This window comes from Oncorhynchus mykiss, chromosome 8, assembly GCF_057628025.1.
Source record: "Oncorhynchus mykiss isolate SJ-2025 chromosome 8, ASM5762802v1, whole genome shotgun sequence".
In the NCBI taxonomy this organism is placed as follows: Eukaryota; Metazoa; Chordata; class Actinopteri; order Salmoniformes; family Salmonidae; genus Oncorhynchus; species Oncorhynchus mykiss.
Genome location: NC_143029.1, coordinates 70,898,869 through 70,913,541, shown reverse-complemented (window position 1 = coordinate 70,913,541; position 14,673 = coordinate 70,898,869).

The window sequence follows — 14,673 nt, the reverse complement described above, 5'->3', positions numbered from 1 at the left end:
AATAAATAATGTAAACGATACAGCTACACAGCTACATTATTATTTATTAAACTAATACAGGAAAGCCATTTATGTTTTTACCATGTGCAATTGATCTATTGTCCCACATAGTCTACTAAACCTCTCATACTATCCACACCACATAGTAGTAGGCCTATGGAATATTGTGTAGTCACAAACCTAGTCTGGACTCGAGAATGTGTCGGCCGAACAACACCTGGACGGACCATCACAACTCTGAATGTTTTTCTTCCACCTTGCCTTTCAGGACATGTTTCTGGGGTTCTGAGGATGTGTGACATAGCTCGAGCAAGTCAGTAGGCCTACATGGTAGTTTGTCATAGCACCTACAGTCAGTGGGTTTGTTTCAAACCATTTCACCACATATAACTTTGATATTCAAATAAGAGGGACTAATCTTCATATTGTATTTATACCTTCCGATACTTCACAATCCAGAGAGGTGGGTCCAGTACAGCCTAAGATGAAGATGTTCCCCAGAACACAGCAAGGACAGGGTCACAGGAAGAGGGCTTTTAATGCCACATGGTACAAATACTATTCATGGCTGAAATATTCACAAAGCCAGGACTTGGCACATTGTTTTGTTTACAGACACTTTCACTACCCAATGCCCCTCAATCTTTCTACACTTCTTTCTCTGGTTTTGCAAACGAGAAAAGAAATGATAGAATCGCCCCTGATTTCAGTGCCCTGCTCAGCCTGAGTAAAGCCAGCACTTGCCCAGCAGTTAGACGTGTTGTCAGCCAACTTTAGAGCCCAGCCCGGAACCAATTACATCAACCCTCAAGCTTCAGTACCAGTAAGTATAATATTACTCCTGGAGCAATTTACTGTGCTAATGGAGACTCTCCTCTCTACCTCTATCTCTACCCCTCTCTCTCTCTCTCTCTCTCTCTCTCTCTCTCTCTCTCTCTCTCTCTCTCTCTCTCTTCAGGCATTCAGCCAGTTCTTAGTTTAACTCAGACCACCCTGAACCCCAAGTTGTGCCAGTGACCAATATCTAAAAGTCAACTTTTAACTATTGTCTTAATGATAGCTGTTTGTTAGACTGAATATCAGGACTCTAAATATACTGGAATGTATCGTTTAGCTCAGCCCCCAAGTCTTCCACCTGTAAACTATGAAAATTACAAAACCTGATAGTCAATGTATGATCAACTTAGTAGATGATATCCTATGTAAATATTCATGTGCATCATTATAATAGTACTCAGTCTTTATCTTTTGTGTCTTCTTAATATGTCCCTTGAAATACTTTAATTGATGATGGTGACTTATCCTTCCACTTTGTGTTTTTAAAACACCCCTGAATATAGGGTACTAGGGGGTAACTAGCCCCCTGGGGTAACTGGCCCTCCCATGTAATTCACATTAAGACCACAAGATGTCACCAAATTATTTTCTCAACACTTTCCCTGGCTGCCACTGCTCTTGCTCAACAAAAAATGTCCTCTCTGTCATCACAACTTTTGGATATATTTCAACAAAACAATTTTGTGGTAAGTTGTTCAAATTTTGGGGATATTTTGAAAAAGTTGTAATTATATGACGTTAGATCTATAATTGTTTTTTAAATATACAAGACGGAAAGCCTTAAGATAAATAATCCATTTGTTAAGAGAGAAAAATGTTGATGGTTTTTTAGTAAAGTAGTAGTAATATGTTGGATGAGTTTGTTGGGGGCAACTTACCCCCCCTTACTAGGGGGTAACTGGCCCCTGGGGGCTAGTTACCTCTTTATGGTTATGAATGTGTTTCTACCAGTAATTTAGACAATGACTAGCCCAGTTAGCGCTAGTTTATGCTAACTTGCCTGCTAGCAACTTCGCCTTGCAGTAAATGCTAGCCAGCTAGATAGTTAGCATAAGATGCTAGGAGTGCTAGCTAGCAACTTTACTACCAGATCGTCTGACATAAATTTGATGTCATATACAGTGCATTCAGAGAGTATTCAGACCACATTACTTTTTTCACATTTTGCTACATTACAGGTTCATTCTAAAATTGATTAAATCATTTTTTCCCCTTAGCATTCTTTACACAATACCCCATAATCACAAAGCAAAAACAGTTGTTTTTTTTTTTTTTTTTTTGCAAATAAACCAATTAGGCTATATAATATATAATATATATAATATCCAACAGTTGACAATGCATGTCGGAGCACGAACCAAGCCATGAGGTAAAAGGAATTGTCCGTAGAGCTCCAATACAGGATTGTGTCGAGGCACAGATCATGGGAAGGGTACCAAACAATTTCTGCAGCATTGAAGGTCCCCAAGGACACAGTGTACTCCATCATTCTTCAATGGAAGAAGTTTAGAACCGCCAAGACTCTTCCTAGAGCTGGTCGCCTGGCCAAACTGAGCAATCGGGGGAGAATGGCCTTGGTCAGGGAGGTGACCAAGAACCCAATGGTCACTCTGACAGAGCTCCAGAGTTCCTCTGTGGAGATGGGAGAACATTCCAGGGCAACTATCTCTGCAGCACTCTACCAATCAAGCATTTATGGTAGAGTGGCCAGACGGAAGCCACTCCTCAGTAAAAGGCACATAAATCAAATAAAATGTTATTTGTCACATGCGACTGTAACTGGTGTGAAATAGCTATCTAGTTAGTAAGGTGCTCGCTAATAGCGTTTCAATCGGTGACGTCACTTGCTCTGAGACCTTGAAGTAGTTGTTAACATTGCTCTCTTACACGCTGAAAGACAGCAACCTTACAGGGAAATGCTTACTTACAAGCACTTGCAGTTTTAAGTGCTTACCATGCAGTTTTGAGAAACAAAATGAACAAATAATTAAAGAGCAGCAGTAAAATAACAATAATGAGGCAGAGGGTACCGGTACAGGAGGTACCGGTTAGTCAAGGTAATTGAGGTAATAATGTTACAGCCAACTTGGAGATTGCCAAAAGGCATGTAAAGGATTCTCAGACCATGAGAAACAAGATTCTCTAGTCTGCTGAAACTAAGATTGAACTCTTTGGCCTCAATGCCAAGCGTTACATCTGGAGGAAACCTGGTACCACCCCTACAGTGAAGCATGGTGGTGGCAGGGATGTTTTCCAGCAGGGACTGGGAGACTAGTCAGGATTGAGTGAAAGATGAACGGAGCAAAGTACAGAGAGGTCCTTGATGAAAACCTGCTCCAGAGCGCTCAGGACATGAAAGATGCTTCAACAAATTACTGAGTAAAGGGTCTGAATATTTATGTACATGTTTTATTTCAGTTTTTTATTTGGTATAAAGTTTCAAAAATGTCTAAAACCTTGTTTTTGTTTTGTTATTATGGGGTATTGTGTGTAGATTGATGGGGGGGGGGGGGGGGGGGGGATTTAATACATTTTAGAATAAGGCTGTAACGTAACAAAATGTGGAAAAAGTCAAAGGGTCTGAATACTTTCAGAATAGATATAGATAGCTTTCAGAATAGATATAGATAGCTTTCAGAATAGATAAAGATAGCTTTCAGAATAGATATAGATAGCTTTCAGAATAGATATAGATAGCTTTCAGAATAGATATAGATAACTTTCAGAATAGATATAGATAGCTTTCAGAATAGATATAGATAGCTAGCTACGTTTTAAGAGCGAGCTTTTCAATTGGCATCTCTTTCCCTGTTTTCAGTCACAGCTTGGGACTGAATTAGGTGTGAGTAGTGCAGGAGGTGTGCTCATGAGTTGTGCTCCAATTTTACTGGGGATCATTTTATTTGTGACCTATGTACAAATTAGAATCGTGCAATAGCAGAGCATAAGAGAGTTGCCACATCAATGGTACACTGAATTAATTAGTCAAGTTATTAGCTATATTCAATTACCATATTGGTAATTGAATATACGGCTGCCAGAATCCTGACTAGAACCAAAAAATTTGATCATATTACTCCAGTGCTAGCCTCTCTACACTGGCTTCCTGTCAAAGCAAGGGCTGATTTCAAGGTTTTACTGCTAACCTACAAAGCATTACATGGGCTTGCTCCTATCTATCTCTCTGATTTGGTCCTGCCGTACATACCTACACGTACGCTACGGTCACAAGACGCAGGCCTCCTAATTGTCCCTAGAATTTTTAAGCAAACAGCTGGAGGCAGGGCTTTCTCCTATAGAGCTCCATTTTTATGGAACGGTCTGCCTACCCATGTCAGAGACGCAAACTCGGTCTCAACCTTTAAGTCTCTACTGAAGACTCATCTCTTCAGTGGGTCATATGATTGAGTGTAGTCTGGCCCAGGAGTGGGAGGGTGAACGGAAAGGTTCTGGAGCAACGAACCACCCTTGCTGTCTCTGCCTGGCCGGTTCCCCTCTTTCCACTGGGATTCTCTGCCTCTAACCCTATTACAGGGGCTGAGTCACTGGCTTTACTGGGGCTCTCTCATGCCGTCACTGGAGGAGGTGCGTCACCTGAGTGGGTTGAGTCACTGATGTGGTCATCCTGTCTGGGTTGGCACCCCCCCCCCCCCCTTAAGTTGTGCCGTGGCGGAGGTCTTTGTGGGCTATACTCAGCCTTGTCTCAGGATGGTAAGTTGGTGGTTGAAGATATCCCTCTAGTGGTGTGGGGGCTGTGCTTTGGCAAAGTGGGTGGGGTTATATCCTTCCTGTTTGGCCCTGTCCGGGGGTGTCCTCGGAGTGGGCCACAGTGTCTCCTGACCCCTCCTGTCTCAGCCTCCAGTATTTATGCTGCAGTAGTTTATGTGTCGGGGGGCTAGGGTCAGTTTGTTATATCTGGAGTACTTCTCCTGTCCTATTCGGTGTCCTGTTTGAATCTAAGTGTGCGTTCTCTAATTCTCTCCTTCTCTCTTTCTCTCTCTCGGAGGACCTGAGCCCTAGGACCATGCCCCAGGACTACCTGACATGATGACTCCTTGCTGTCCCCAGTCCACCTGGCTGTGCTGCTGCTCCAGTTTCAACTGTTCTGCCTTATTATTATTCGACCATGCTGATCATTTATGAACATTTGAACATCTTGGCCATGTTCTGTTATAATCTCCACCCGGCACAGCCAGAAGAGGACTGGCCATCCCACATATGCTCTCTCTAATTCTCTCTTTCTTTCTCTCTCTCGGAGGACCTGAGCCCTAGGACCATGCCCCAGGAATACCTGACATGATGACTCCTTGCTGTCCCCAGTCCACCTGACTGTGCTGCTGCTCCAGTTTCAACTATTCTGCCTTATTATTATTCGACCATGCTGGTCATTTATGAACATTTGAACATCTTGACCATGTTTTGTTATAATCTCCACCCGGCACAGCCAGAAGAGGACTGGCCACCCCACATAGCCTGGTTCCTCTCTAGGTTTCTTCCTAGGTTTTGGCCTTTCTAGGGAGTTTTTCCTAGCCACCGTGCTTCTTCACCTGCATTGCTTGCTGTTTGGGGTTTTAGGCTGGGTTTCTGTACAGCACTTTGAGATATCAGCTGATGTACGAAGGGCTATATAAAATAAATTTGATTGATTGAATTTGATTGATATTATATTCCAATTAATACATTTTTGAATGAATTAAAAACAACTAATGAAAACCATTTTACTCTTGAACGTCATTTTAAATACTGCTGGAATTTAAAATCTTGCATTATTCAAATCATATTTAGTGCTATTGTACATATGTATTTTATGTCAACGGAACAACAAAGAAATAACAAATAACATGAATGCGCAGGTGAGTTAAAGAGGGACTTTACATCAATTCTCCTCATAGTGGAGATATTAATGCTGACGTGTGCAACACCATTTCCCCCCAAAAGGCATTTAAATAATTAAAATAAAACACCTAGATTTAGCTTTTAAGTATGACTTACTAATGAATTTCTAAATAAAACTGATTAAATGGATTTTAACACAAATGTGTGACACCCTATCCCATAATCTTCTACCGGTAAATTTTATTTTAGAACAATTAGCCATTGTTCTTAGTGTGGACTAGTTTCCCCCTAATACCCTGTCCCTCAAGAGAGGCATACTAAGTCATGTCAAACTGTGGAGTATTGCAGGAAATACGTTTTAAAATGTCCCCCAAAAAACGGGGGAACACCCTCTACTGTTCCGCCCCCACATATCTACCCCACAATTTCGCCCTTGACCTACAAAGTAACCTATACCTTAAAATAAGGACACCTTTCTGGCATAGCTGCGGGAGATAGATTCCTGCATAATTAGGCCTACATCTCTATATAATTTAAGCCCGATATTTTAGTTGGGAACAGATAAGAATTTCACCAGTAGGTTAAATTTCCAACATGTCTTCAAAAGAATAACAAACAGAAAAGAGAAAGGTGGGCTATTGCTTTGCGTTAAAAATGTTTCAAGTGTCAAATGAATTGGGAACAAGACGTGGCCTCCCGCCGACAGTTTACAGTCAGGTCTGAGTCTACAGCAGAGCACCACGCAGTGGAATGTTAAATATTTGTTTCATATGCTGAAGAAAGAGTGTTGATTTTCCTCCCTTTTCCCCGGTCAGTTTTTTTTGTTGAAGGATCTGTCGACTATCAAGCACCTGCGCATAGTCCGCATAGCACAGAAGGAGAGCGTTCATTTGGGCACCGGGTGAACGCATTGGCGGCTTGGGGTGGAATGTAGTCCCGCAGCACAGCCACTCAAAAAGGACGGAGTGTGAAGAATGCGCTTTTTCACACACAGGATATTACTATACACGTGTTTAACATACCCCGTTGTCAGAAGCAATCTCGGCCAACAACAACAGTCGCTCAAATTCTAATCCAAGGAAATTTTCCACCGTTTTAAAACGATTTGGACAATTCAGTCCGTGATTTTTAGAGCACATGTACAGCAGAACTGCCCCTATTTATTTCCTACTGTAGAAGAGACCACTAGCAGCTGTAACTCTTAGTAGGAATGTAGGCCCTACTGCTGTATTCAAGACAGCTATAGACTGACTGAGGACTACTGCTATCAGTCAGTACCATCATCATCATTATCATCACCAACAACATTGCCATTCTCTGGCATACAATTTTCATAATCAAATCTTGATTCAAACAATGAGTCTGAATGCTGCCTGAGTCTGACTGTCTGAAGATACGATATGGGCAGGCTTGGAGCGAGTGTGGGGGATCTGCTGGGTGCTGAATGGCATTACTGCAGAGACTGTGAAATGAGCCCAAGAATTGGCAAGAAGTGCCAAAGCTCACAGAGAGGAAAGCACATAGTCCAATCAGCTGGAGCTGAGCCAAACATGCCTGACTAGGAAAGGGTTGTGTGTGTGTGTGTGTGTGTGTGTGTGTGTGTGTGTGTGTGTGTGTGTGTGTGTGTGTGTGTGTGTGTGTGTGTGTGTGTGTGTGTGTGTGTGTGGTGGGGGTTATCCTGCAGGAAGGAGTCTGTAGATCCCATGACGTCTGGTACAGTCACTGTTATTATTATTATAGCCCCGTGACCTTCTCACACATAAAGGATAATTGATTCTGCCTGAGTGCCTTTCAAATTCCCTCTCTTAACTGACCCAAATGTATAACTCTCTTAAAACTGTACAGTACAAAACTGCAGCAGACAAAATAAACTGTTACTCTAAGTTAATGTGGGTGCATACCTTGAGTCCTATACATTATGAGATGTTATAATGTTACTGTATTTCATTGCAGATAGAATTTTATTCTTTATTCAGCCAACCATTCCCTTCAATTTCAATCTCAGGCACACTACGAGTCTCAATATACAATCCAGCTGCAAGAATATCCAATCATCAGCCCAGTCCAAAGACTGTAAACAAACAGACAGATTACATACATTATGGCCACCATCTGGTCCTGTTGTAGTTAGTCTGGTGTTGTCGTGGTCCCCTCCAGGAGGCCAGCCAAGGCCCCAGCCCATCTAGGCAGCCCAACCCAAGGCTTCAATTAGTCCAGAGCGATGGGGGAAGACGGTGGAGAGCGCGTGTGAGCACCCCGCCTGACAGTTTGCAGACCTGCAAGGAAGTGGGCTGAGATTGGCGCCGACCAGCAGCCGCTGACTTTGGGAACTGCAAAGACAGTGCTGTTCCCCATGCATGCACACACATGTGCACTGAACACTTATGATAGCCTAGATATGTAGTTTTGGACACTTACAGTTGAAGTCGGAAGCTTACATACACCTTAGCCAAATACATTTAAACTTTTCACAATTCCTGACATTTAATCAGAGTAAAAATTCCCTGTTTTAGGTCAGTTAGGATCACCACTTTATTTTAAGAATGTGTCATTTCAGAATAATAGTAGGGAAAATGATTTATTTCAGCTTTTATTTCTTTCATCACATTCCCAGTGGATCAGAAGTTTACATACACTCAATTAGTATTTGGTAGCATTGCCTTTAAATTGTTTAACTTGGATCAAACGTTTCGGGTAGCATTCCACAAGCTTCCCACAATAACTTGTGTGAATTTTGGCCCATTCCTCCTGACAGAGCTGGTGTAACTGAGTCAGGTTTGTAGGCCTTCTTACTCGCACATGCTTTTTCAGTTTTGCCCACAAATTGTCTATAGGATTGAGGTCAGGGCTTTGTGATGGCCACTCCAAAACCATGACTTTGTTATCCTTAAGCCATTTTGCCACAACTTTGGAAGTATGCTTGGGTCATTGTCCATTTGGCAAGTTTGAACTTCCTGACGGATGTTTTGAGATGTTGCTTCAATACAGTGCCTTGCGAAAGTATTCGGCTCCCTTGAACTTTGCGACCTTTTGCCACATTTCAGGCTTCAAACATAAAGATATAAAACTGTATTTTTTTGTGAAGAATCAACAACAAGTGGGACATAATCATGAAGTGGAACGACATTTATTGGATATTTCAAACTTTTTTAACAAATCAAAAACTGAAAAATTGGGCGTGCAAAATTATTCAGCCCCTTTACTTTCAGTGCAGCAAACTCTCTCCAGAAGTTCAGTGAGGATCTCTGAATGATCCAATGTTGACCTAAATGACTAATGATGATAAATACAATCCACCTGTGTGTAATCAAGTCTCCGTATAAATGCACCTGCACTGTGATAGTCTCAGAGGTCCGTTAAAAGCGCAGAGAGCATCATGAAGAACAAGGAACACACCAGGCAGGTCCGAGATACTGTTGTGAAGAAGTTTAAAGCCGGATTTGGATACAAAAAGATTTCCCAAGCTTTAAACATCCCAAGGAGCACCGTGCAAGCGATAATATTGAAATGGAAGGAGTATCAGACCAAGACCTGGCCGTCCCTCTAAACTTTCAGCTCATACAAGGAGAAGACTGATCAGAGATGCAGCCAAGAGGCCCAAGATCACTCTGGATGAACTGCAGAGATCTACAGCTGAGGTGGGAGACTCTGTCCATAGGACAACAATCAGTCGTATATTGCACAAATCTGGCCTTTATGGAAGAGTGGCAAGAAGAAAGCCATTTCTTAAAGATATCCATAAAAAGTGTTGTTTAAAGTTTGCCACAAGCCACCTGGGAGACACACCAAACATGTGGAAGAAGGTGCTCTGGTCAGATGAAACCAAAATTGAACTTTTTGGCAACAATGCAAAACGTTATGTTTGGCGTAAAAGCAACACAGCTGAACACACCATCCCCACTGTCAAACATGGTGGTGGCAGCATCATGGTTTGGGCCTGCTTTTCTTCAGCAGGGACAGGGAAGATGGTTAAAATTGATGGGAAGATGGATGGAGCCAAATACAGGACCATTCTGGAAGAAAACCTGATGGAGTCTGCAAAAGACCTGAGACTGGGACGGAGATTTGTCTTCCAACAAGACAATGATCCAAAACATAAAGCAAAATCTACAATGGAATGGTTCAAAAATAAACATATCCAGGTGTTAGAATGGCCAAGTCAAAGTCCAGACCTGAATCCAATCGAGAATCTGTGGAAAGAACTGAAAACTGCTGTTCACAAATGCTCTCTATCCAACCTCACTGAGCTCGAGCTGTTTTGCAAGGAGGAATGGGAAAAAATGTCAGTCTCTCGATGTGCAAAACTGATAGAGACATACCCCAAGCGACTTACAGCTGTAATCGCAGCAAAAGGTGGCGCTACAAAGTATTAACTTAAGGGGGCTGAATAATTTTGCACGCCCAATTTTTCAGTTTTTGATTTGTTAAAAAAGTTTGAAATATCCAATAAATGTCGTTCCACTTCATGATTGTGTCCCACTTGTTGTTGATTCTTCACAAAAAAATACAGTTTTATATCTTTATGTTTGAAGCCTGAAATGTGGCAAAAGGTCGCAAAGTTCAAGGGGGCCGAATACTTTCGCAAGGCACTGTATATCCACATAATTCTCCTGCCTCATGATGCCATCTATTTTGTGAAGTGCACCAGTCCCTCCTGCAGCAAATCACCCCCACAACATGATGCTGCCACCCCCGTGCTTCAAGGTTGGGATGGTGTTCTTCGGATTGCAAGCCTCTCCCTTTTCCTCCAAATATAACAACGGTCATTATGGCCAAACAGTTCCATTTTTGTTTCATCAGACCAGAGGACATTTCTCCAAAAAGTATGATCTTTGTCCCCATGTGCAGTTGCAAACCATAGTCTGTCTTTTTTATGGCAGTTTTGGAGCAGTGGCTTCTTCCTTGCTGAGCGGCCTTTCATGTTATGTCGATATAGGGCTTGTTATACTGTGGATATACTGTACATACTTTTGTACTTGTTTCCTCCAGCATATTCACAGGGTCCTTTGCTGTTGTTCTGGGATTGATTTGCACTTTTCGCACTGAAATGCGTTCATCTCCAGGAGACAGAAAGCGTCTCCTTCCTGAGCGGTATGACAGCTGCGTGGTCCCATGGTGTTTATACTTGCATGCTATTGTTTCTACAGATGAACATGGTACCTTCAGGCATTTTGACATTGCTCCCAAGGATGAACCAGACTTGTGGAGGTCTACAATATTTTTTCCTTAGGTCTTGGTTGATTTATTTTGATTTTGCCATGATGTCAAGCAAAGAGGCACTGAGTTTGAAGGTTGGCCTTGAAATACATCCACAGGTACACCTCCAATTGACTCAAATTTTGTCATATAGCCTATCAGAAGCTTCTAAAGACATGACATCATTTTCTGGAAATTTCCAAGCTGTTTAAAGGCACAGTCAATTTAGTGTATGTAAACTTCTGACCCACTGGAATTGTAATACAGTGAATAATAAGTGAAATAATCTGTCTGCAAACAATTATTGGAAAAATTACTTGTGTCATGCACAAAGTAGATGTCCTAACCGACTTGCAAAAACTAGAGTTTGTTAACAAGACATTTGTGGAGTGGTTGCAAAATAAGTTTTAATGACTCCAACCTAAGTGTATGTAAACTTCAGACTTCAACTGTATGTGTACATTGCATGCATGTTTGCATACACACGTGAGCACACGCATTTCCCAGGAATATTCACCTCACTCACACACACACACTGATACCCATGCACATGAATGCATAGCTTCAGGTGCGTAGCCTTTGTACTGTTGGTGACTTGCACATAGAGTTTTCACACAGACACAAATTCAGTGCTCTGCTGGTGGACAATGACAAGTCAGGCCCCATGCAAATCATAGGTGGTGGATGGAATAACTCCACTTGGCAGTCGTAGGACATTCAATGGTTCATTTATTTTGGACGTGTTGGTGGTCTGTGGTTGTGAGATGTGGTGTGTTGCCTACGTGGAAAGGAAAGAACCAGAGTTATTGTCATCACAGTGGGCTGCTGAAAGTTTCATAGCGTTATAATCGTCTTTGACAGCTTTGGCAATCAGCTGATTGGTTAAGCTTACTGTCTTTTTCTATAGGGACCCTGTTCAGATCATATACCTACTATTCCATACAAATCAAAGGCCGCCTATGGCTGGCTTTGCTTACAGCATGTCTAGGCATGAATTAGAATCAGGCAGGGGAGTAGTTGCGAAATTTACTTGTTATGTTATGTGATGACATAAACTGCTAAAACTACTGGAAAGGTAAGTTAGTCAGGAGACAGTTGAAACTTTGGAGCTTTGAAAAGGGAGGAAGAGTAGACTAAAAGAGAGTGCAAATCTAGGTTAAATGGCACAACCACCACACTACCTCTGATACTAGTTGAGAGCCGTATCCTTTGGGAGTGAGATAGAATCTCCATACACATACTGTACACACAAAAACACTCATTCACATGCACCTACACACTCACACATACAGTACATTAGGAAAGTATTCAGACCACTGGACTTTTCCACATCTTATTACAGTACAGCCTTATTCTAATATAAATAAAATATTTTTTCCTCAGCAATCTACACACAATACCCTATAATGACAAAGTGAAAACAGGTTTTTAGATTTTTTTTGCAAATGTTTCCATTGATCATCCTTGAGATGTTCTACAACTTGATTGGAGTCCACCTGTGGTAAATTCAATTAATTGGATATGATTTGGAAAGGCACACACCTGTCTATATAAGATCCCACATTTGACAGTGCATGTCAGAGTAAAAATCAAGCCATGAGGTCGAAAGAATTGTCCGTAGAGCTTCGAGACAGATCTCTGAGATTGTGTCGAGGCACAGATCTGGGGACGGATACCAAAACATTTCTGTAGCATTGAAGCTCCCCAAGAACACAGTGGCCTTCATCATTCTTAAATGGAAGACGTTTAGAACCACCAAGACTCTTCCTAGAGCTGGCCGCCCAGCCAAACTGAGCAATTGGTGGCGAAGGGCCTTGGTCACGGAGGTGGTCACTCTGACAGAGCTCCACAGTTCCTCTGTAGAGATGGGAAAACCTTCCAAAAGGACAAACATTGGGGCAAGGGAACTCTTCCAACAGGATAACGATCTTAAACACACCATCAAGACACCGCAGGAGTGGCTTCGGGACAAGTCTCTGAATGTCCTTGAGTGGCCCAGCTAGAGCCCGGACTTGAACACGATCGAACATCTTTGGAGAGATCTGAAAATAGCTGTACAGTGACACTCCCCATCCAACCTGACAGAGCTTGAGAGGATCTACAGAGAAGAATGGGAGAAACTCCCCAAATGCAGGTGTGCCAAGCTCGTAGCGTCATACCCAAGAATACTCAAGGCTGTAATCGCTGCCAAAGGTGCTTTAACAAAGTATAAAGTAAAGGTTCTGAATACTGGTTCCACTTTGTTATTATTATGAGGGGGGAAAAACGTCATACATTTTAGAATAAGGCTGTAACGTAACAAAAATGTTGAAAAAGTCAAGGAGGCTGAATACTTTCCGAATGCACTGTGTGCACGCACACACGCAGCACATACACGCACACACACAAACTAGCTCTGACACCCTTCAATGCACTGCTCTGCTGTTCCTGCGGTGTCCACCTAATGTAAGCCTAGTCATGACTGAGCAGGTCTATATAATATTGGCGAAGTTGTGACCATGAGGGCAGTCAGTCGAGTCAATACATGTGCGTCCCAAATACACCATATTTCCTAAGGGGCCTGGTCAAAAGTAGTGCCATATGAATGGAGTAGGTTGCCATTTGGGACGCAAAAATAGTGTTGTCAAAGTGGAGTATGAGTTAGAGCGAGAGACTGGGAGTGATTAGAAGTCTTTGTTGTCTGGCCTGTAACACACTCCCCCATGCATACAGTCAGTAAATGGGTCACCACCTCCACTTTTAGCACAGTCAAGTGTAACACAACAGCAGGCCCACAATCCATCGGATACCATCCCAGTACCTTCTGTCCCTCCTTCCTACCCTGCTATGTGTTGGAGCTGTTGATCCTTGTTGTTCTGTTGGCAGGTCGGAAAAGTAATAATGAAACATTATGGGTTTTTTTCTTTTGTGATGACTGTAATATTACATTGCATATCTGTAATGTAAACATTTAATCTAGGCCGACATTTGTTGCACGGTTATTGGTTGTATATGATTAGTAAAATCCTTTGATCTGCACACTGCTTTACATCTATATAACCTCTAGGGTAATGTATAATTCTAATACTATAGCTCCTGCAGAGTAGGGTAAATGGCATCCTGTAATCATAAAAAGGTATTTACATGACGCCGGGTGGCAAAGACGGCCCAAAATCAAACAGTGCATGGCATTGTGCAGTGATCCCAAAATTGAACTTTCTATTTCTGCGCCGCTACCTTTGTTCTTCCTCCGAAAGGGGACCTCCCTTCCCTCTTCATCCCCTCCTCCTCTCCTCCCTAATTAAACAACAAGTGAATGGAGGGAGGGAGAAGGGGAGCAGGGAGGAGGAAAAGTTCTATGGAACTGGGGCCACCACTTACCAATCCAGACTTGAAGAGCTCCTCCCAGAAACAGCCTTGTGCAAACATGTGAAATTGTTTGGCGGAGCTGGATTTATTATTACTGTACGTGTGACAGCCCTAATCAGTGTCTGTAACGGGCGCTTGAGCAGGTCAGAACACACAAGACAATGGCGGCGATTATGCCCTGCCCTGGTTGAGACTCATCAGTGGGGATTGGGTTTGTGTTTAGGGTCAGAAGGTAGGAGGTTCCAGAATAGTGGTGGTAGTTGAGGAATTCCCGGTCAGTATCCAGTGTATTCTGAGAAATTACAGTATTTCCTAGAATTGATTGAACCCTATATATTATGAACGAACAATATGCATGGAAATTCAACGAGAGGTCTCTCTCTCCCCAGTGTATTCTGTATTCTGTAATTATGATGTATGCTATTCTGTACAAGAGACTACTGGATGGATCTTATG